This window comes from Sparus aurata, chromosome 14 (assembly GCF_900880675.1).
Source record: "Sparus aurata chromosome 14, fSpaAur1.1, whole genome shotgun sequence".
NCBI lineage: Eukaryota > Metazoa > Chordata > Actinopteri > Spariformes > Sparidae > Sparus > Sparus aurata.
The window spans coordinates 13,423,716-13,444,936 of NC_044200.1; positions in this window are offsets into that span (position 1 = coordinate 13,423,716).

The following is a 21,221-nucleotide window of genomic DNA, read 5'->3' on the forward strand; positions in this document are numbered from 1 at the left end:
GGTGACATGGTCGATGGACAGTTTTGGTGATCTGCCGATTTGTGTCACGACCTTGTGGGATGAAATCCAAACTGTCCAGAGACACACAGGCTTTGATTATTCTTCTCCAGCGGTCGGCATCTTCATCTGTCATAACAAAGAAAGACAAGAAACGACAGGCTTGATATATATATGATGTATAATGTATGAAAGAGGTTAGCAGAGGAGCAGTGCGGCATTTTCCACCGAAACATAAAGAAAAAACACTCTAAAACTATGTTCCTCCTCGGGAATGAGTCTCAGAGTGCGTCCTCATGTCCTGATTTCCTTTAAGCTCCTCCTTTGTCTTCATTTCTCTTCCTCTCTCCATATAACAGAGGACCCTTTAAAATATTCATCAGCGATGTATCACTGTGCTCTGTTCTCCCAACACATCCTACACACCCTCCTTCTCACTCTCCCCTCCGTTGCCGTTTTTTTTTTTTTTTTTTTTTCCTTTTGTCTTTTGCATCCAAAGTGTTATACAACGATGACGATAGCGGCCCGGGTCTGTGTTTGCGATAAGGACGCCGAGCAGAACTGTTTATACCTCCCTGTAACAGAATTAGCTGTCGCATCGGAACGCCAAGCAGATGCCAGAAAAAGCTTTCTCCGCAACCACCGAAGACGCCTCGCTTGGTCTCCCGGAGGACGCCCCTCACTCCCACTGCTGTGAGGAGGTGGTCTCTTTCATTTTATTCTCTCCTATATTTCTCACTGGTGTCAGGCCAGAGAGTGACGGCTGGAGAGAGAGAGAGAGAGAGAGAGAGAGAGAAAGACGCAGACCAGCAGGGAAGAGGAGATCTTAGGATTTGGCTCCAAAAAAGCAGCATTTTGCGTTGTGACTCTAGATGACATTCTCTGGGAAAGACAGCAAAGAAAAGCCTTTGCAGATCTGACTAAACATTTTCAAACGCACATTTGAATATGCTCCACTTGACATGAACTCCGTTTGTCTTCTTTGACACCCCGGGAGCTTCAATGGAGGCGCACACCAATGGTTAAAATGACTTATTTAGCATGGAAAAGCATCGAGGAAGTGTGGATTTAAGCCCATTATTGTAAAATCAGCGGCTCCATTTGCACTTTAAATCCAATTCACCGACGATCTGTCATTTATCTCTCAGGCAGAAAACGAGCGGGCCCAATTATCTAATGAAAAGTGAGGAATTGTTTGCTTTGAAATGCACCACAATTCAAGCTTTTATCTGTTTCCTCCCTTTATCTCCTCACAGAAGAAGTGCTGCGCGCGCGCGTCCCAAAAAATAAAAAGCTGACAGGCGACGTGCCGCTCATCTCCGTAATTTCCCCCCAAAACAGCTGGCCTCCTGCCAGGGCACTCGCTCACACTCAATCAGCCTCAATCAGCAACGTACTTGCTAAAGCGTCTGCAGCCCCGACTGTGACTGTGTATATGTATTTGCGCGTGAGTGTCTGTGTGTGTGGTTGTTTATCCGTCTTTTTTTTCGTTGTTTCATTTTTGCGATAGTCTTCAAGAGCCTTTTATCCCCGTTTCAGCCTCCTATTGTGGCAAAGCCTTTTCACGATCAAACGCTGAGAAGTTCTGATCCACTTTTTTCACTGTCACTGTTTAATCCTTTTCATTGTGCTTCTATTTTTGGGCTCCGAGGGACCAAATTCTAGGGCTTGATTATAGTTATACAACAATGTGCAGCAGTATGGTGGCATTGTTCAAGCCGCTGGGACGGAAGTCCCACAAAGAAATGTTTTCACGGACACCTGATGTCTGATGTCTGCGGCAGACAATCATTCTTGACGAGCTTCCAAGAAACAAGGAGCTATATTGTTTTATTGATGCCGTTGTAGCTGGATTATGGCGGAATCTCATTTGGATAATGGAAAAAGAACATTTCACTTTTTGTTTGTTGCTTTCTGACTCTCTAGCCAGTCAATATACATCAATTGATTTTTTTTTTCTTTTTCTAAATATCAAATCAAGCATTGAAATGAGTCAGTAGAGAATGTAAGTCTTGTCAGCATCGGCTGCTGCCAGGCCGAACAGGGATAACGGGTGGATAGAGTTACTTGAGTGATGTGGCAGGTGACTACATGTATCTGATCTGTCACTGACCACTTGTCTTCCAGTAAGTAAAACACTGCAGTTTATTTCTGGAAGGGGATTACATCAGTGATCATCTGATCCAAGTACTGAACCCATCAAAATATACAGTTTGGGGAAATGATTGTTGTCCAGTGTTACCGCAGACAGCTAGCATCTATAGCTATCTTTTTAAAGGAAATAAAAAATGTAATCAACGTTAGAGTAGGCAGTGTGGTTTTGGAATTAAGATAAAACAGAGTTCAACACCCATATTACAGTATTATGTTAGGGCAATTAAAATAGTTGGTTAGGGTTAGAACTCCTTGTTGACTATTGGTTTCGCACTGGAAATGAACAGCGATATCCTGAATTAAAGTCCTGACCTTGTTTAGTTCTTGCTCTTTATACCATTTCTCCTCACGTCCTCCTCTATTGCTGTGATTACTACTCCAGCCACAAGAGGCCGCCGCCTAAAACAAACCATAGTCGTACTGACCTGCCTCATTTTTTCATCCTATATGGTTGTTTGCCTGATGAGGACAGTCTTGAAATACAATCTGATTTCTACAGATTTAGTTTAGTCTGGGAGCTCAAAATCAGATTTCAAAGGGCACTCTCAACACGACACACAGTGACATCAAATCCAGACTGACAGAAGTGCACCAGAGTGGTTGAGCAGAATGTGTGCAGCTAAGTATGGTGTGGAGAGGAGTTCTGCACCAGGACTTGACGGTGACATTGTTTCAAGGGCGAGTTGATGGATCACCATTTTCCTGTTGGAAATCTGCCTCCCCAGTGCTGTTACTGACGCCCACGTTGTTACCAGAGCAACCTATGCTGGTTGGTGAAGTCCGGACACACAAATCCAACCTGATCACTTGCAGAAAAACCGAGTGGATAGATCTGATTTGAGAACAAGAAATCTGATTCGCCTGCAGTCTGAAGAAAGCCTGGTGCCTGTATCGTATGTTTGGCTGTACACAACTTCAAAACACATCTGTACTGTTTCCTTTCTCCCGAGCCCCGCTGAACACCCCTGTATATCTTGGGCAGTCTGGTATATGTTTGTTGTTGGACTGCCAATCCATGAAGGCAACCGTAAAAAAAATGCTATTCTGAGGCTGCTGTTCAGAGACTCTTTCTTCTTCTCGCTGCAGGTTTTAGTGTTTGTTCCGAGATGCTCCCACCTTGCTGCTTTTTCCAAGTGTGGCTGGGCACTCATTAAAAACAGGAAGTTCCAGCCAAGCAATCTGGCCGAGCTAAGGTTTTTTTTTTAGTCTGGCTGTGCTTTATGAATGGTTGCTAGGTAACCAGGGAGTGAAGTTACCATCTCTCTAACTTTCTCTTATTTTCCCTTTTTCTGTATTGTATCTCGTATTGAAAGCCCAGCCTTTCAGGGGACCGTGCATTAGTGACCCACAGTTACACTGCTGTGAGGTTTGTTTCGGTGTGTTTGTACTATTAAAGCTGCACTATATCAATACTTTGATATTAACAACAAAATGAATGAATATGTTAGGTCATTGGAATATGTTAGAGGGGTTATTCATAGTGAAAAACTCACAGGTGACTACATGTATCACTCCACTCTGCAGTTTCCCTCAGCTCTATGAAACGTTTTAGAGTCTTTCAGCGCAATGTTTACGTTTTAAGTTTGCTATTTACATTTTCTGATTCACTCTCATCACTTTCATTAGCTGTTTGCATCAAAGAATCTCACAACACCCACTCTAGACTACTTCAAACAGCAGACGTATGAAGCCAGCCAGATCCCTCTGGGGTTGGTGGAGACCAAAATAGAGCTAAAAGAAAGGTCATTTTTGTCTTATCACTGTGATTAGACTAAGAAAAACTAGAGAAAGAAAAACAGATCACTATGACTAATTAGAAAAATTAGAACAGCAAATAGTGACATGGGTTTTAGGGACATATATCATGCACCCTGTTGATGAGTAACGAAATGGGAAAATCACAAAATTTCGAGGTTCTGAACGTTTTGTATGCATTTCAATCAGTTGAGACTTAATACGAGTATTTATTGACATGTGCATGAGAGTCTTTGGCTGTTAAACCCCATCATGACATCGTTGTATCTTAAGGGGGAGGTGAAGTTATGCGTGTTGTACAATACACCTGATGGAGTCCAGACACAGGTGGAGGTGGTGACTGGATGAAGAGAATGGATCTGGATGGAGGTGAAGACAAGTGGCCCTGGTAAGAAATAGACCTCCTGACTGAATGCTTCATTTGTCAATTTTACCGGACTTTAAGATTTTTGGTGATTTAACATTCTCGTTCTCATTGTGCCGATCTGCTCGTGAAAATACCAGAGGCAAACACAATCAAGTACTTGCGTGCGTCACGCATGCAGTGACAAGCGGACAACCATGTAGACTGTCAAGCAGTAGCAGACGCACTTGTATGTGCACCTACATGCACACACACACACAAACACACACACACACACACGCGATATTACATTTCAGTATTTACTAAGTGAGACTTTTCATTTTGAAGATTGCTTCGTACTGCAAAGATATATTCAGATTGTCCGCTGGGAACTGCGTAATCATATCCCTCACTCCCCGCTCCTCTCTCTTTCTATACCTTTCTGTCTCCCCGTCCTTTCCATCCATTCATATTCCTCTTCTCTGCGCTCCATCCTGCCCTCTCATACATTTTAATGGCAACAGTTTGATCCGGCTGGTCAAAAAAAAAAAGGAAAAAAACATTCAAATGGGCCCGCTTCGTGTTGAATAAATACATAATTTAGCAACACAAGTCAACTACTGTTCAGTGTTGTGGAAAAGACAAGATAAATATTTCACTTTCTGAAGAGTGGGTAGAATGGGATTTAGTCGGAGATGAGATGCTGAGTTGTGTGCGGCTCCTGGCTTTGTGTCAGAATCCTTATAGACTCTTGTTTTTTTTTTTAAAAAAGGAACCAGTGATGTATGACTGTTGATCGCAGGTCTCAATGCATACAGTATTACCTAGTATGTGCGAAAACACTGTCTAATAAAAATGCATAGCCAGTAAATGCACCACCAATATGTTAGGGAATGACAGAAGGCCTCCCGAACCATCTGCTTCACAATTTCAATTTGTACCTGCAGTGCTTGTATTGAAAGGTGCAATATGCAAGTGTGAGATGGATGTTTCCAGGCCCGGTGCTAGCTGGTTAGCATGCTATTTCAGTAGATATCTCTGCTACACAATACATCAATACATTTGTCTTCACATTCTGTTGATAATTTGGTTAATTTTTGGGTCTAATCCTAACCCTAACCCAGTCTCAAACCCACATGACCATAGACAAACTGCTCCCTGCTGGAAAAAACAGTATAGGCCAGCATCAAAACATAACACTGGTCACCAGCAGGACCAGCATAGGTTTTGTTTTGGTGCTGGTTTTGGTGCTGGTCTATGCTGGTTTTTCCAGCAGGGATCTCAAACTCCAACTTCTCTGATGGTAAGACCCAAAATCATCTGACCTCCTTCACTTCACTTTGTTAGTTGTGGCAATGTCATGAATCCATCTGATGGAAACATTAACGTCCACAGACAACTTGAGAGTTTGTCCGTCCTCGCGAGGAACAAACGCCTTTGTACAACCAGTTTTTTACATTTAAGCAATGGAAGAAGTCAAGTTTATGCTGTTTATGTCCAGGTCCTGTATGAAACCCAAAGCCAACCTAGATTTATTTCAACTTGTGTCACAAATGATATAAATTTATGTAGGTAACATACTAAAAGGCGCTCTGTGGAAGCCCTCTTTGTTTAAGTTAGCTGATTCCTTTTCTAAACTTACTTTAGCTGCTGAAGGGTGCTCAGGAAGTTTTAAAAGAAAATGTGATGGATGTGCTCTTTGGTCGTAAACACAGAAGTTCATAAAAAGCGAATTAGCCATTGTTGCTCTCTGTTAGCGGAGCGAAGAGAGCCAGATACTTCCAACACATTAAACAACTTGAACAAATGGTCCAAAGGCTTGTACAGGGCAACAGAGAGAGGTGGTTTTTTTACGTCACGTTAAAATCCGCTCACATAAAAAAAATACTTGTACATTGCTACAAATTGTTACATACAGCTCCTTTGATTGTGTGTGTGTGTGTGTGTGTGCGCGCGCTGACACTTGTTGATTAGTTTCATGCATATGATTGTCAGGTCCATTAAAAATGACATTCTCCGTATGTATAGTGCATAATTGCCCTTTATGCTAAAATGTGCAACATCTCACATTGCAAAAAAAAAAAAAAAAAAATCCACCTGCACATTTATTCCTGATCCATAAAACATTTAATGCAAAACAAGCACGCGGGACACCATGAAAACATTCGGTCTTCGGTGCGCAGTGCAGCAACAACCATTGCACAGCCGAGCGCATGCACAAAGGGCGGATTAGGTCGCACACACTTGCTGCTGATCATGTTTATGTATAAGACAGGATCAGACGAGATGTGACTCAGTGGGTCGAAACCTCATCTCCTGCTCATTTCCAGTCTCCGTGAGTCGTCGTGTCAGCTGGATGTAAGTTAACGCGGGTGAGAGGGAGGGCGTGCTGTGTCACGCCGCGCAGTGTGTCCTTTGATTGCCTTCTTTGTTTGGCTAAAGGCGGTCTTACTGTCCCTTCAGCCTGATCACAAACCGAAAAACGCCCAAGCAAGGACCGACTTCACACCCTCTTCTTTGCTCTTGTTGGGTTAAATTTCCTATGATTTTAATACCTCTGTGAGGTCATTAAACATTTGTATGCGTGAAATGTGCATATTTCAGTTGGAGGTCTTGCAGAGATGCAGGAAAAGTATTTTGTGATTCTGTATTTTTATGAGAATCTGAATTTGAACCTTGATCCGTTAATGCTTTTGCAATGAACAGACTCTGTGTGTCACGTCAGAGGAGCTGCACCTGCGAAGCCTAAAGAGAAATATGTGTAACCGAAGCCTGTGCTGCAGTCATTAATATAAAATAGTATAGACGGGTCATGATCACCGCACTTCTGTGTGCACAGCCACCTACTTTCCCAGGGCACCTGATTACCCCTGTTGCCATGGATACCATTCAGCACTATAATCACCACACCTCATGACAATTAAGGTTATATTCAAGTTACCTCCACTCAAAGCAGGATGGCGACTCATTCAGTGCCAGGGCACGGTGCTTTCGCTGGCTTTCATGAGGCATAGGTATAAAAATCAAACATCGTAGGTGGGTAGGTGAGGGTTTTTTCTGTTATTTCTTCCTGTATGTACAAAAGAAAAACTTTGATGCCAATATAAATGTCCATCCAATCCTTATTGTAAAATATGCAAAAAAGTTGAACATATGTCAGACTGTGTCATCCTGATGCCCTGGTAACAGTTTCTTCGGCTCTCTCACTTGGACTTACTGTGGATGTACAGAAAGGGTTGTGAGTATAGAAGCTGAAAAGTACATTGCCTGGGTGGTTTATAATCCTACCAGCTCTGGCTCTGTGCCCTCCGTTGAATAAGTGCAGCACAGTTGGAAGTATAGATCCGACGGTAAGCTCGGCCAAGCACACCAATCGCTGTAGGGCTCTGTGGTTCGGGGCAGAGCAGTTCCCGTTCCAATACTGCTTGGCGATGCCCCCCCATCCTTCTTAAGATGCTTTCCACAGCACCAGAGAAAAAAAGGTCTTCGGGACCCCCAGAGACTGTCTTAAACTGTCTGAGGGTGGTAAAGGTGATTCCTCACCTTCTCTCCCCAGATGTCCGTGTGTGTAGTCCATGTCAGATTCTCTGTGATGTGTGTAGCACTACTGCTACTCGCTCACAAAATCCACAACCAGCTCATTGGGTTTGCTGACATTCAGTGAGAGGTTGTCGGCTGCACACATGGATGAGTGACAGGCGCATCCGAGTGCCATGGAACTTGCACACTTTCTGGCTTACGGGTTGAGGTATAAAGTGTACTTAATGACCATCAGCAGTGCGTACCCAGTCATTTAGACCGAAACGCTGAGTAAAGACTAGCTAGAAAGAGGTTAAAAGCACGATTGCGTGTAAACTTTATAAATGTTGTCGTTGTGTAGATATTTATATCAGACCTGTCTCTTCTTCGCTTGATGACAGAATTCATGAACCTTCGTGAAGGGAGTTGGCTTTTGTTTGCATTGTCATTCATTTCTAGGTCACTGGGAGAGCTGAATGCTTGGCTGAGCTTGAGACGTGCTCAATGAAGGGTCTCCACATCACCATCCCCATGTGCATTTGGATGTATGTGCATGCCTGTGTGTGTGCAGTGAGGCAAGGCACCTTTACCCCCGGACCCAAAAGGCACACACTCAACCAAAAATCTCTCTGATGCACATTCGACTTGGCAGTACTCGCGTCTAGAGCTCGACGCGCACATGTGCCCACATGCAGACCACCTATCAGCCTTCAGTGCAATAAAAAAAAAAAAGAAGTGGTTTTCCCTACCTGCCGTCTCTTTCCATCTCAGGGCTCTGAGCTGTTACTTTGTTAAAGTCTGATGGAGATCTGTTTCACTTCAAAGGTCTTTTCTATTCCCTCCTCCACAAGGGCCAAGGCTGAATTGCAGGTCAGCACATCAGGGATGGCTTGTTAAGAGAAAGCGCCCAGTGGACGGTGACTGAAAGAGTCACGGTCGGATGACATATAAAGATATACTAGCCTTGCACTTTTATAGCTCATGCACTGCAAACACACAGCATCTTGGCTGGTGACTTACCCCCTCACACTAGTCACTGTCACCATAGACTTAAAAAATATATGAATGTAGTCTCCTTGACGTCAGTCATAGGATCCTGAAGAGCCAGTGTGAAGCACAGTGTGGTGGCTCTAGTTGTTGCCATCTTGGCATTGCTGGACCCAGCTGTAAAGCAGTTTTGAATGTTATTTTCTTATTTAAAAAAGTGTCAAATAGCTCTATATTCCAACAGTAATCACTGTTTCAGAGAGTTCGGATAGTAACCTTTTTCTCTCCTCACTATGTTGATCAAAATTAAGAGAGGAGTCATACAAGTGTGGTGTCCTGGAGGGGAGGGAGGGGAATGCTAACTGCAAAACAGACAGGGTGTTTGTTCAAACGATGACACTGCTTACAGCAGCTTCGACTCTTAGCTAATCCAAAAATGGGCAAAGAGTTGAAGCGTGGTGGAGCTGAGGTCAGCTGACTGAATCCTAGTGGTAGTGGCGAGCTAAAAACCTAGTGGCTAGCTGTCAGTCAAAGTCTGCACGCCCATAATTATGCATACCTTTAAGCCCTCATGTAATTTAAAGTAGTTCACCCCTCGCACAGCTGTCATGAGAGGAGGAAATAAGCTAAAAAGGCCCAAACCATTCTTTGTACCAGGCTGTACACTCTAAGATTTTGGCACTTCAGCATTGGCTTCATTTTTCCACTTGGAGGCGGCTGCTTGCTTTTTTCAGTCTGGTCATCACCGCAACTGGATCCATGAAAGCATGGGCGAGCTAGCTACCCACCAGTTAGCAGTTTTAAAACGAATATTGAACAGAAAGTAATTACCGGTGGGAATCAGGGGTAATGTTAGTAGGCTAAGCTAACTTGCAACCACGTTTCCAGCATAATAGGCTAAAAGCCTTAGAGGCCGATGGGACTTCCCAAATGTTGGATGTTGTCGAGGGACAGATGGCTAAAATTGCTAATGGAACGTAACGAATGCTAAGTTAACTTGTCGCCTAGCTTTTCACAGTAGTGCTTCGTGCCATTGTTGGAGATCCGGCCAATCGCATCGTGTATTTAGCCAACTGGACAATGGGGTCATTCAATATTGTGCCTCTTTTGTTGAATATGTATGTATAAAGGATATTAAATGAGCTTTACTAATGTGAATCCTTAATATTTTTCCCTTGAAGCAAGAGCAGGACTTTTGAACAAGCAACAATATAGTTTTACATAGCGCTCATATGCATTATTTATAGACGGAGCATTCGCCTACTTCAGTTTAAGACGTTCCTCCGGCGAGGCACAATACCACATTTAAATTCTGGCAGCAAATGATGCCAGTTAGTAAGTTAAATATGCAACCCTTCAGCTGAAAATAACGACTTGGCTCTCAGTAAAGAGATATTTGAATTTCTACTCAGCTGAGATTTGATGGATGCTTATGGTGGAGTTTCAAAAAGAGGGAAATGAGATATTTACTGAATCCCTTCGACAAACTGACTGATGGACTAAACTACAAACAGACCACCGCAAATTATCACAAATGACTATTCAAGGACTATTCAAAAGAAAGTTTATGCGTAAGGCGTATTGTTTTTGATTTAACACAGAGGAAAGCTGGATTACGCCAAGTGTATCTGAAGCAGAAGCGGGGTTATTTGATATTCACCTGGATATTATGCATACCCTCATGCCGGAGAACACGTTTCACAGCTAGTTTACTTTTAAATAAGGTCCCCCTCGTGAAGAGCACAGTTCGGAAAATGCTCCCAATTATAGAAAGTGAAGAGGAAAATGCAAATGAGCTGCTGATTATTCACCTGAGTCGCTCAAAGTGAGTAAAAATACATAAGTGGGTGAGCTAAAGAGTGGCGCTTGCAATATTTATATTCAAACGTGTCTTTCACCTGCTTTATTAAATGTCAGTTGGTTTCATGTTGCAGTTGCTTTGTATATTTTAGGGTTTAACAAAATAGTGACATGCATTTGACCACACAGACCCCTTTAATTGAGACAAGTAAGGAGAATTTTTTACAAGCAGAACTGCAACAAACTACCTTGAAATGTTCATCCCTTCAGCAGATTACCCGTAGGGTAGGCACTATGAGAGCTTTGTCTGGTTTAGCTCCAATTAGCCTGTCCCATTTCAGATTAAGAGATCAGAGGAGAAACTCCCCCGATATCCCCAGGTTTTATGTCAAAGGCTCACCAGGTTGTTCACAAAGCCTCTCAAGACAAAAGGGAAAGATTCTGTAAAAGCCTCTTAGTTGTAAGTGTCAGTCAAGTTTTCTTCTGGCTGTAGAAACCCTAAAATCTCTGTCATATCTGTGAGTCTAATGTTAATAATTTCTCCAGTCCGACCTGCTCGTCCAGGAGCACGGTTTAACGACCTACCTGAGTGGAGCTGTGCCATCGTTAGCGTTACAGGTTACACCTGTGCTTTCCCTGCTTTTGGAAGCCTGATGAGACGACAGAACGCCACCTGCCACTGTTGGATAATCTAATTACTTCAACTTGGACATAAAACTGATTACTGTAATCAGCTAAAATCTTTTGCTAGACCAGCATCCGTAGACACAAAGTGTCTTGAGTTGCAGTCTCTACTAAGTGCCAGTGGACAATAAAGAGGCAGCTCACCCCAACTGTGCTAGTGTACAGTGGCGGACTCAGGATGTTTGAGGGGCGGGGGCAGAAAAAATAAAAACGGGCACCACATGTATGGTGGGGGGGGTCCCCTCACACATTTTTTTCTGCTGGAAGGGCACTTCAGAGGCCAGTTCATCACATTTTTTTTAGGGCCGGGACTCGATTAAAAAAATGTATCTAATTAATTAGAGGCTTTGTAATTAATTAATCAAAATTAATCGCATTTTTAATCGCATATAAATATTTGACCTGAGAACAGTGAGAAGCAATTTTTTTCATATGGGTTTTAGTATACCATTGAATAATGACTGAATACATAAGCTTAAGCAACAAAACATTGTTGTTGTTTTTTTCAAGGTGGTACTTAACCAAGACCAACATGCAAATTATCAATTAATTCATTAATCGTTAGTTGATGGACCTTATCGATCTATTAACGATTACCTGATAAGATGCGATTTTCCTGAGAACCTAAATTTAAGGGGAAAATTTAAGCTGAACATTACTTATACAGGACTCTACACTAGTATGTTAGTTTATTTTTAGAGCACAGCACAATGAAAAATATTTAAGTAACACATTATTTGGTAAATGGTCTTTCCTGCCACTACACTATGATGATTACTGTATTTAACTACTTAAATCACAGTAGCATAAACTGATTTGTTGAACTCAGCCTGATGTAAACATTAATAAAACACAGGCAGCCCTGTGTGATGTTCAGGGACAGGTCAGGACAGTCTGAAGACAGAGAGCTCTGAGGTTGAAGTCTTGCACTGTGAGATAGTGACAGGTCTGTAGGCTACCTACGTCTTGACCACATGTCAGCTGTTCAGCTGCAGCAGAGGAAACTCCGCTGTTCTCAGCTCCACTGTGACGAGCGCTTTTTAAATTTTTTTTTTTTTTAAATTAAGCTCCAGTAGCGACCGGCTTAACTACGGGAGGATACTGTAAACCGGCGTGGATCCGGTGTGTTTATCAAAGCTTGGTCACAGTGCTGAGGCACTGGGTCGGTTTGAGCTGCGTTCAGGCTACATTAAAACTTTATAGATCCATGGGCAGTGATCAGTGTCGGCGGCTTTTTAACTCGTTAAATAATTGTGCTCCAGTATAATCAGTACGCCTGAAACTCATCCAGTGAGAAACGCTCTGCGGTGCAAAAATTACTGCGATTAAAATGCGTTAATTTTTTTAACACGTTAATTCTTGTGTGATTAATTAATCTTTATTAATGTGTTAAAGTCCCAGCCCTAATTTTTTCCAATGCAAGGACACCCTAGAGGGCAATTTGTCACATTTTGACCACTGGAAGGGCACCTCATAGGGCAATTTGTCAAACATTTTCAATGTAAGGGCACCCTAGAGGGCACTTCATCGCATTTTTTCACTGTAAGGACACACTAGAGGGCACCTCATAACATTTTGACCACTGGACGGGTACTCTACAGGGCACTCCTCCCATTTTGACCACTGGAAGGGGCACCTCATATGGCAACTTGTGAAAAAATTTCAACTGTAAGGGCACCCTAGAGGGCAATTAGTCACATTTTGCCAACTGACAGGACACCCTAGAGTGCACTTATTCGCATTTTCTCCACTGGATGGGCACCCTAGAGGGCACTTTAGCAGCGTGTATTCAAACATGGGGGAAGCCATGTGGCGAAAAAGACTCAAAATGTCTCCAAACAGGCTGCAGTGTGGCTTTCAAAAGTTCTGTGTTTACCTCATTATCTCCACATTTAACTACTTCACACCAACAGGCACATTAGCAGCTGGCAGATGCTGTCAGACAAGGTTCCTTTACACTATCAGAGGAAATTCTCCAGGGAAATCAATGAATATATGAACGGCGCTTAAAGCTAAATAAAATGCACGGTGTGTAGGGGGATCATACGGAGTGGGCGGAAGAGATGCTGCATTAGAACAGGAGGTGTTGCATCTGGATCAGCATATTAGACATGAGCCATACTGCAGCATCATGTTTGGAGTAAAAAAAGCTCAGCACTTGGAGATAATAAAAAAAAAAAAAAATGGTATAACGACAGCTTCTTGGTGGCTGGCTTTGCACATTTTTCAGTGTCTGGAGATCAGCAGTGATGTTTGCTCCAGCTGTTTTCTGACACACTGATTACTCTCTGCAGCATCCACTGCATTGCCGGCAAAGAAGGAAAAGCTCACAGGCATGCGCAGTAAAGTAAGCACGAATGCATTAAAAGCACAATGCACACACACGTTCACAGGCAGCCTGACACACACACACTCACACAATCACCGAGACTCCCAGCAGTTACAACTAAACTGTCAGACTATACATACTCATCACTGAAGGGTAATTACTTTACTCGCCACAGTCATCTTAGCCTTTGAGCCTTAATATAAAACTTCACGCTGTGACAAACTGCTGTATTTATTGTTTAAGGCATCTCAGCTCCGTCTTATAGAGGGCCATATGTGGGAGGCTCGAAAAATTATGCTCGGGCCACGCAATCATACTGTGTTGCAAACTGGTAAATCGAGTTAATGTTCTCATATGGAGATCCTTTATCATCCCCGGAGCCATAGCCTGCAAAGCATTGTGTTGTTGCTGTCACTACTAAATCAATGCTCTGTCAGTTCGGAGAAAACCGCATTTGTGCTGCTTCAATTACAGCCGTTGAAGACAATGGAAACGCCCTCAGAAAGTCTCCACAGTGTTTTATGATATTTTTTTTTCTAAATGAGCTATATTTGAGGTTAATACATCTAATGCAATGCTTTTAAATAAATGTAACATTGTTTTTTCAGTATTGATATTGTTTTTGTTGCGCACTTTGTCTTTAAATGAGACATATTGTGCTCATTTTCAGGTCCATATTTTATTGGATTTATTTTGGGTTACTACTAGAAAGAAAATGCTTCCGTTTTCTCATAATGTCCAGTGTCTCAGCACTGTATTCCCCCTATGTCCAGAATTATCTATTTTAGCTCCTGTCTCTTTACGGGCCTCCTCCTCTGATTGGTCAGCACACGCATGCCTGAGCCAGCACCGCAAACAACAACAGAGTAGCTGCACTAAATCCCACCATGCGCGCCCTTTTGCGAATGTGTGACTTGATGATGTAGTGATGTCGTAAAGATCCGAAATTAAAGGAGAGACTGCTGACGAGGCGTTTCAGGGGCAGTGTTTTCTGTGGGAGAGTGGAGCTTCTGCAGTTTTTCAGCTTTCAAGATATTTTACATGCACAAGTCAATACATTACACAGAAGGAAAGGATTAACATTTTAAAAGCATAATAGGTCCCATTAAGAAACTAGCATGCAAAAAACAAAACAAGAAACATTTGCTTGCTCTCGCACCATTGTTTCTTGTTGTTTCGAAAAATGTTATATTAGCTTACCTTGCATGTAATCGTTCTCTCTTTCCTTGTGCAAAGTTTGTGTCTCCACATTATTTGAAAAGCAATTCACGTTCGTGTGTGTGGCCCAGAAATAATAGCTGTTGCTTGTTGACTGAAGCGAACACATTATTTGCACAGTGAAAATCCAGTTTGCTGTGGTGTATATTGTCTGCTGCAGCGCCTCAGACTCAGTTGATCACATCTTTGGCTCATTGTGTCCTAAAATGAATTAAATTCGATGCACTTCAAGAATTTAAGGACCGCCACCAAAGCAATGTGTGACTGTGTGCGACTCTATAAGGGCCTGCGAGATGTGTAGCATCTTTAATTGCTTGTGTAGAGTGTATAGTCGCTGTTAATACACACGGTGTGACATATTCTGAAGCTGTTATGGTCTGTTTTCTGAGAATGAGATATCCCCGAGTCTAACGTGGTTAGATCGACTAAAAACAAGGCTGATGCCGCCGCTTTGGATGTTACCGCAAGAGAAAAAGATAACTCCTCTCTTAATAGACACTATAACTCGCTGCAAAACAACGTGGGAGGCATTTCTCATTTGTTTGTTCTGGCTGTTGAGTTGAGTCAAATAACAAGGTTGGTTAGACCTTGTCTGATAGGGGCAGTTCGGAGCAAATAACTGGTCCGCCGAAATAATAGGATGCGTGGAGAAGAAAGAAATGAAAGAGGTGCTTGACTGTCAGTTTCACATTTCTTTCAAATGAAGCGGGCAGGGCGGACCTCGTACACAAACGCGGCGAGAACTGAAGGGAGAGCCGTGCACTCCAAAAACAAAAATCAAGTTTAGCATGCACGACTCCGGTCCTGCCAGCCAGCGCTTTGTTTACCTCAACTTAGGGCTTGTTTGTTGAGGGGTGTGCAAGTCGGATCAAGTACCTTGCAGATGTGAGCAAATAAAGGTTTCTCAGCGACGTGAAATGAATACCAAAAACTTGTACAGATCAAGATTGGTGTGTTTCCAGCAGGTGTTAAGGACAACAGCTGCGTGAAATAGTCATAAAAGGAGGCAGCCTCAGCAGTCCTGAGTCTGTCCATGCTGCAGGGTATCTACACTAACTACTGTGCAGCCATACTGGAGACTTGGTTAGCCTACTCTGTTGGAACTCACAGCCCAAGTCTATTAATAACAGCGCTTTTGAAGGGAATATCATTATTTGGTCCAAAAACTTTTCCAGTGTGTGCATTAAAAGGAACCGAGTGACGGCCCAGGCTGTAATAACAGTAAGGTACTTTTATTGATTCCACACCGACACACCTGCTCCTGTTCCAGCTCAGTTACCCCTGCATGCAGTGACAGAAGGGATTTAGGGAGAGTGTGCAATGATGTCTTTCATTAACTAACACACACACACACACACACACACACACACACACACACACACACCAATGCAGTAGATTCTCTCTGGCTTCACTGAGTTGGCCTCCGTGAAGTCTATGACGGAGAAGGAGCATGTGTTTACTGATGCTTTACCTCTATTCAGGGATGCACTGGAGCAGAATTAATCCCTGGACTTTTTCTCCGGACCAGCTCACATGAAGAAAATTTAGCCAGGCAAGGGTTGAGTCGGTTGGATGGGTCAAACACCGAACTTTTCCCCAGGAGAGTGAAGCTTGAGTTCTGTTTGTGACAACGTGTAAAGACTAGTTTGTTTTACAGTTATGTTACAGAAGAAAGGCAATTAAAGGGACTGAAGTTACATAAGTAACATCGATTTTTTAACAAGTTTTGGTACCTAAACCTGTCGTACAACAACTTCTCTTTTCTCCGGTTGGTCCAAAAGATTTCAAAGATCAAAAAAGTCACCAGGAGTCTTCAAGGCTGAGTGCAGTAGGACTTTATTTGCCAGCAAAAAAGAACGGGATCAGACACAGACAAAATCCGTGAAAAAACAAATTGACCTGAACATCCTCTTTTAAACACAGAAAAATGGGTGTGTCCATTTGGACATCATGGCCTTAACCAATCCCTATTCTTCTTAATTTCTGCTGACACTGCTATTTCTCTATGAAACAACCCATATTTTTTATGGACAATCCCCGTACCTCTAGTGGAACCTTACCTTCTGCGCTTGCGCGAAGATTGGCGTACGTGCAGAACTGCATGTCGACCTGTTGCTCTTCGCCTCGCTTTGTTTTTTTTAATAAGGTGCCCTCCCTGTGTACTTATCCCTGGCTCTTAGAAACTCTGGCCTTGAGGCCTTCAGGCTTTCTGATAACTCCCTTTCTTGATGCATCCCATTATATCTGATCACTCTTTGCACTGTAGTCTTGAACTTAATGAAAGCGTTACATATTTGGTTATATAATGTTATTCTTAGGTTCGTGGTTACATTTTCACATTTCACATCATCTGACCATAGCAGCTTTAATCAGTAGATGCACTTTTCAGTCAGCTGGTGCCCAGTAGGCACACGGTACATGCCTGCCGCCATTGGTATCTAGGAGATAGACTAACACAGGTATCTCTAATAGCCATCATGTGACACATTAGAGATTGATTGATGGATATTTGTGTGTGTGGGACGGCCACAGACGGACACCTGCTGCTGACGACTTGATGGACCCTCTCTAATGAGCTGCACTTATCGCCATGGCAACCTCCCCACACACTCACACACACACACACACACACACACACACGACGAAGCCTGCAGACTGATCATTAGAGTCTAGTGATCTTTCTCCTCTGTGTCCTCTTCCACCCCCATCGCCCTTCCTTTTGAGATCCAAGCAAATTGTACCCCTCCCTCCATCACACCCTTCCTCTCTGCCTCCCCCTCATCCTTACTTCCCCTCATCAGCCCTCCACCATCTGTCCGCAATGGCCCCTTTATCCCCTCCCTTCCGCTCTTCATTTTTATCCGCATTCGTGTATTTCACACCTCCGTCCCTCACACCCTTCCTTAACCATCTTTCCCTTTCATCTGTCCATCGCTTCCTAATTTTCTGCCACCACCTAAATCCGTCCGTCCACCTCCCCGTGAAGTCCGTCCACCCCCTTTTATGTGCCTCTTTCCCCCTACCATCCCACCACCTATCCATCTCTTCCAATAATTACTCAGTTGGAGGTTTTAATTAGACGGAGAGGAGGAGCGGTCTGGCGCGCCGGAGCCCTAATTGAAACCCCAATTAGTCTCCTCTGGTAGTCAGTATGCCGAGGGAGCGGCCACTCCGTCGAAAATCAGATTTTCATCAGGAGGTGAATTTTCTGGAGTGATTGCTTTGAATTTTAATAAAATGTATTAAGGTGCCAAATCAAATGCGCAGGCGAGGAACGGGCTCCCCTCATTGCTAACGTTTATAATTGCCTCAAGCAATCTGCGTCAATCTGCTCTGGAAGCTAACAGCAGGAAGCTGAGGAGATTGGGCGAGACAAACAAAACAACATAAAAGTCACTGAGGTAACTTGTTGCCTTGGTGATTAACATAGTGCAGGGAGGAGGAGGAGGAGGAAAGTGTGGTGCAAAAGCAGGAACTGAAACTGGGCATGTGTCTGTGTTAGTGTTTGAAAGGACCCCCAACCCAAACTGAAGGCCCTCATCATGCTGCGGATTCACAATTAGCTTGTTGGCTCTAAGCCGAAATGGAGCAATTACACAGACACACATACACTTGTTCGTTCATTTTCTGTCTCCCAATCACACAATAATCACTGGCTCCCTCTTTTTATGCATGTGCACGGCCAATTAACCGTTCACTAAACCCCTCCCTCAAACAGCGGATGTCAAAGTCACAGCAGCCGGGCGACGCGGTGAGGAATATAAAGAGTTCGGTGGGTGGTGTCTTTTTTTAGCCTCTCATGCAAGTGTAGAGAATGGATTTAACGGTGTTGCTGGTCAAAGATTCTAATAAATCAGATTTTAGTTTAACTTTTGCAGCTCTGTACACTCAAACCAAATTTGATTTCTGAGATGGTGCCAATGTTCGCTAAGTGGTTACGCTACTAGATCTATACAGCAGTACACAATCACTGCTGTTACTTTATTTTCATGTCTTCCACATCGATCATCTCGTTATGCTAAGGACATGTAGCTTTAGCCTCGGTGCTTTTAGCATGATCTAAAACTTGCAGCTCATAAGTGTGTTTGAGACGGCTATGATGGGTCTTGTTTCGAAATGAGTCGGCTGGAAACATCACAAAGTCGAGCAAACACAGCACTTTAAACCAGCTAACAAAGCTAACACAAGCTCAACTTGCTAGCTAGCCATAGCTGGTGAAATTAGCCATTGAAAGTAACTGGCTGGAGCCGAGCGTGCACGTGCTGAACCGATCAGCGATGGAGCTACTGGTATCTATGGGTAGCTTCCATACTGTAGCATCAGTTTATCAGACATGTTGAGTTAATGTCATTGAAAGAACAGCAATCAATGGCACTGAATGCTTTTTACGCAGCACAGGGGGGCACTTGCAAACAGGCGTGTTAGTGAGTGGGGGGCCCAATAATTGTATCGGGGGGGATCACGGCCTTGACCCAGCCTAAAGTCAACCCCCTAGATGAAGCTAGCATGTTATCGAGAGTGATAGACAGATGGCTCGTCGGATCACCTGCCAAGTATTTTTTGAAAGTGCTGGCTTTGACTTCTCCAAAGAATGTCTAGCAGCTCCTTTTCCAGATTGTTCCGCAAAACAAACCCTTATGCGAGACAAGCCATCTGGCGCGTCACATTAATTGACAGTTGCCATTGCAATCAAAAGTTTTTTGTCTGTGTGGTTAAAATAAATGCTCTTCTGTTTCACTAATTGGTGTTTTGGGAGGTTAATATACCACTGTTATCACTGTGTGTCCCACACAAGAACGGAGGACTTGACGGACAAACAAGTTTCAGCTTCATACGTCAGACACTTTGGCTGCTTTTCTTTGTCTTATATTATGGTAAACTTAATGTCTTTCGGTCTTGGACTGTTAGTCAGATTTTACTTAACGCTCGACGAAATGATCATGAGCATTTATCTCCATGTTCTGACAATTTATAGACCAAATATTGAGTTGATAATTTGCAGCCTTATCTAACACACACACACACGCACACTGTCTCACTCAAAAACACACAGACCCGGCATGAGCATCGAATTCTCCACACACATGTTCCGCCTGATTGACACAAAGACAAACACACACTCTTCCTTCCATCGTTCTTTGTGACATCCAGCAATACACATGCGCTTGAATACACCCGTCCACACACACACACACACACACACACACACACACACACTTGTTAAGCCTTCCCCTCTTCCACCCCCTGTTGCGTCCAGCCCAGACAGACCCGGCTCAGTCCTATCTGCCTCTGTATTCGGCTGCAGACAGCCACAGAGCACAGCACAGCGCATCCTGATAAGCCCCCATTGATTGGCCTCAGACTGGCTGAAAGGCTGAGCACATTGTCGCCTCTTTCTCTCTCGCACACGCACACACGCGCGCGCTAACGTAGACACACACTCCCCGTCGATACGAGAAGGGAGTGAGCGGGGAGGGAGTGAGATGAGGGGAGAAGGGGTGATGGAAAAGAAACAAAACTCACAGTGACAAAAGCGAGGCAAATCAAGAATAAGGAGGAGGCTGACTTGTTCGGGCAGATAGCGCTGCTGGTGAGAAAAAAGAAGAGATGGAGAGAGAGGGAGGGGAAAGCAAACAGGCAGGTAGAAGTGCATTCAAAAAGCGGCTGAGGATGAGACGATATGAAACATTTAGGGCAACAGAGAGAAGGACGGGATGGATGGATGGATAGCTAATCCGGGAAACCTAAAAACAGTGAGAGAATCGAGTCAAACCAGCAAGTCAAGACTAATACTAATGTAGGTGATTGAATAAATGATGCGCCTCCGATCCGAAACCCAAAGTCTGACAGGTTAGTGAAGCATTTATGGCATTTAGAATGAGCATTTTCGACCAATAGTTAAAGCTCGTCACAGCCCCGTCACCATGGACCACATTCACACGGCGACCAGAATGTTGTGCTGCATAACATATTTGAAAAGCCACTAGCGAACGTTAGCAATGAAACACTTACGAGCTAACATTACTGTTGATTACATCACCTCAAGGCTAAAAACATCCAGTATGTATCCAAGATGTGTGTTGCCTTTCCCATCTAATCGTATAGCAATGTCAAGCGGTGGTGTTAGCTAGGAAGTGGTTAAATGCTAATGCTAGCTGTTAGCTGTTGATTTACCTTGAAATATGGTCTGATTTTCACTTGCTTATCCAAAAGGAAACAGTGAAATAATATTCATTTGTAAGATTCCCTTTGTTTATATGACTTGGATCGCACTGGAAAAACCCACCCTGAGTGTGATATCAGAGGAGAATGGCTGCCATTTAAATATGGTCTATATATCATATGGTGATAAAAGTAGCTAAGCAACAATTATTAACATTTTTCTATCAGGCAGGTCAGTGCCGTGATGAAATGAATCCAAACAGGACAAGGCCA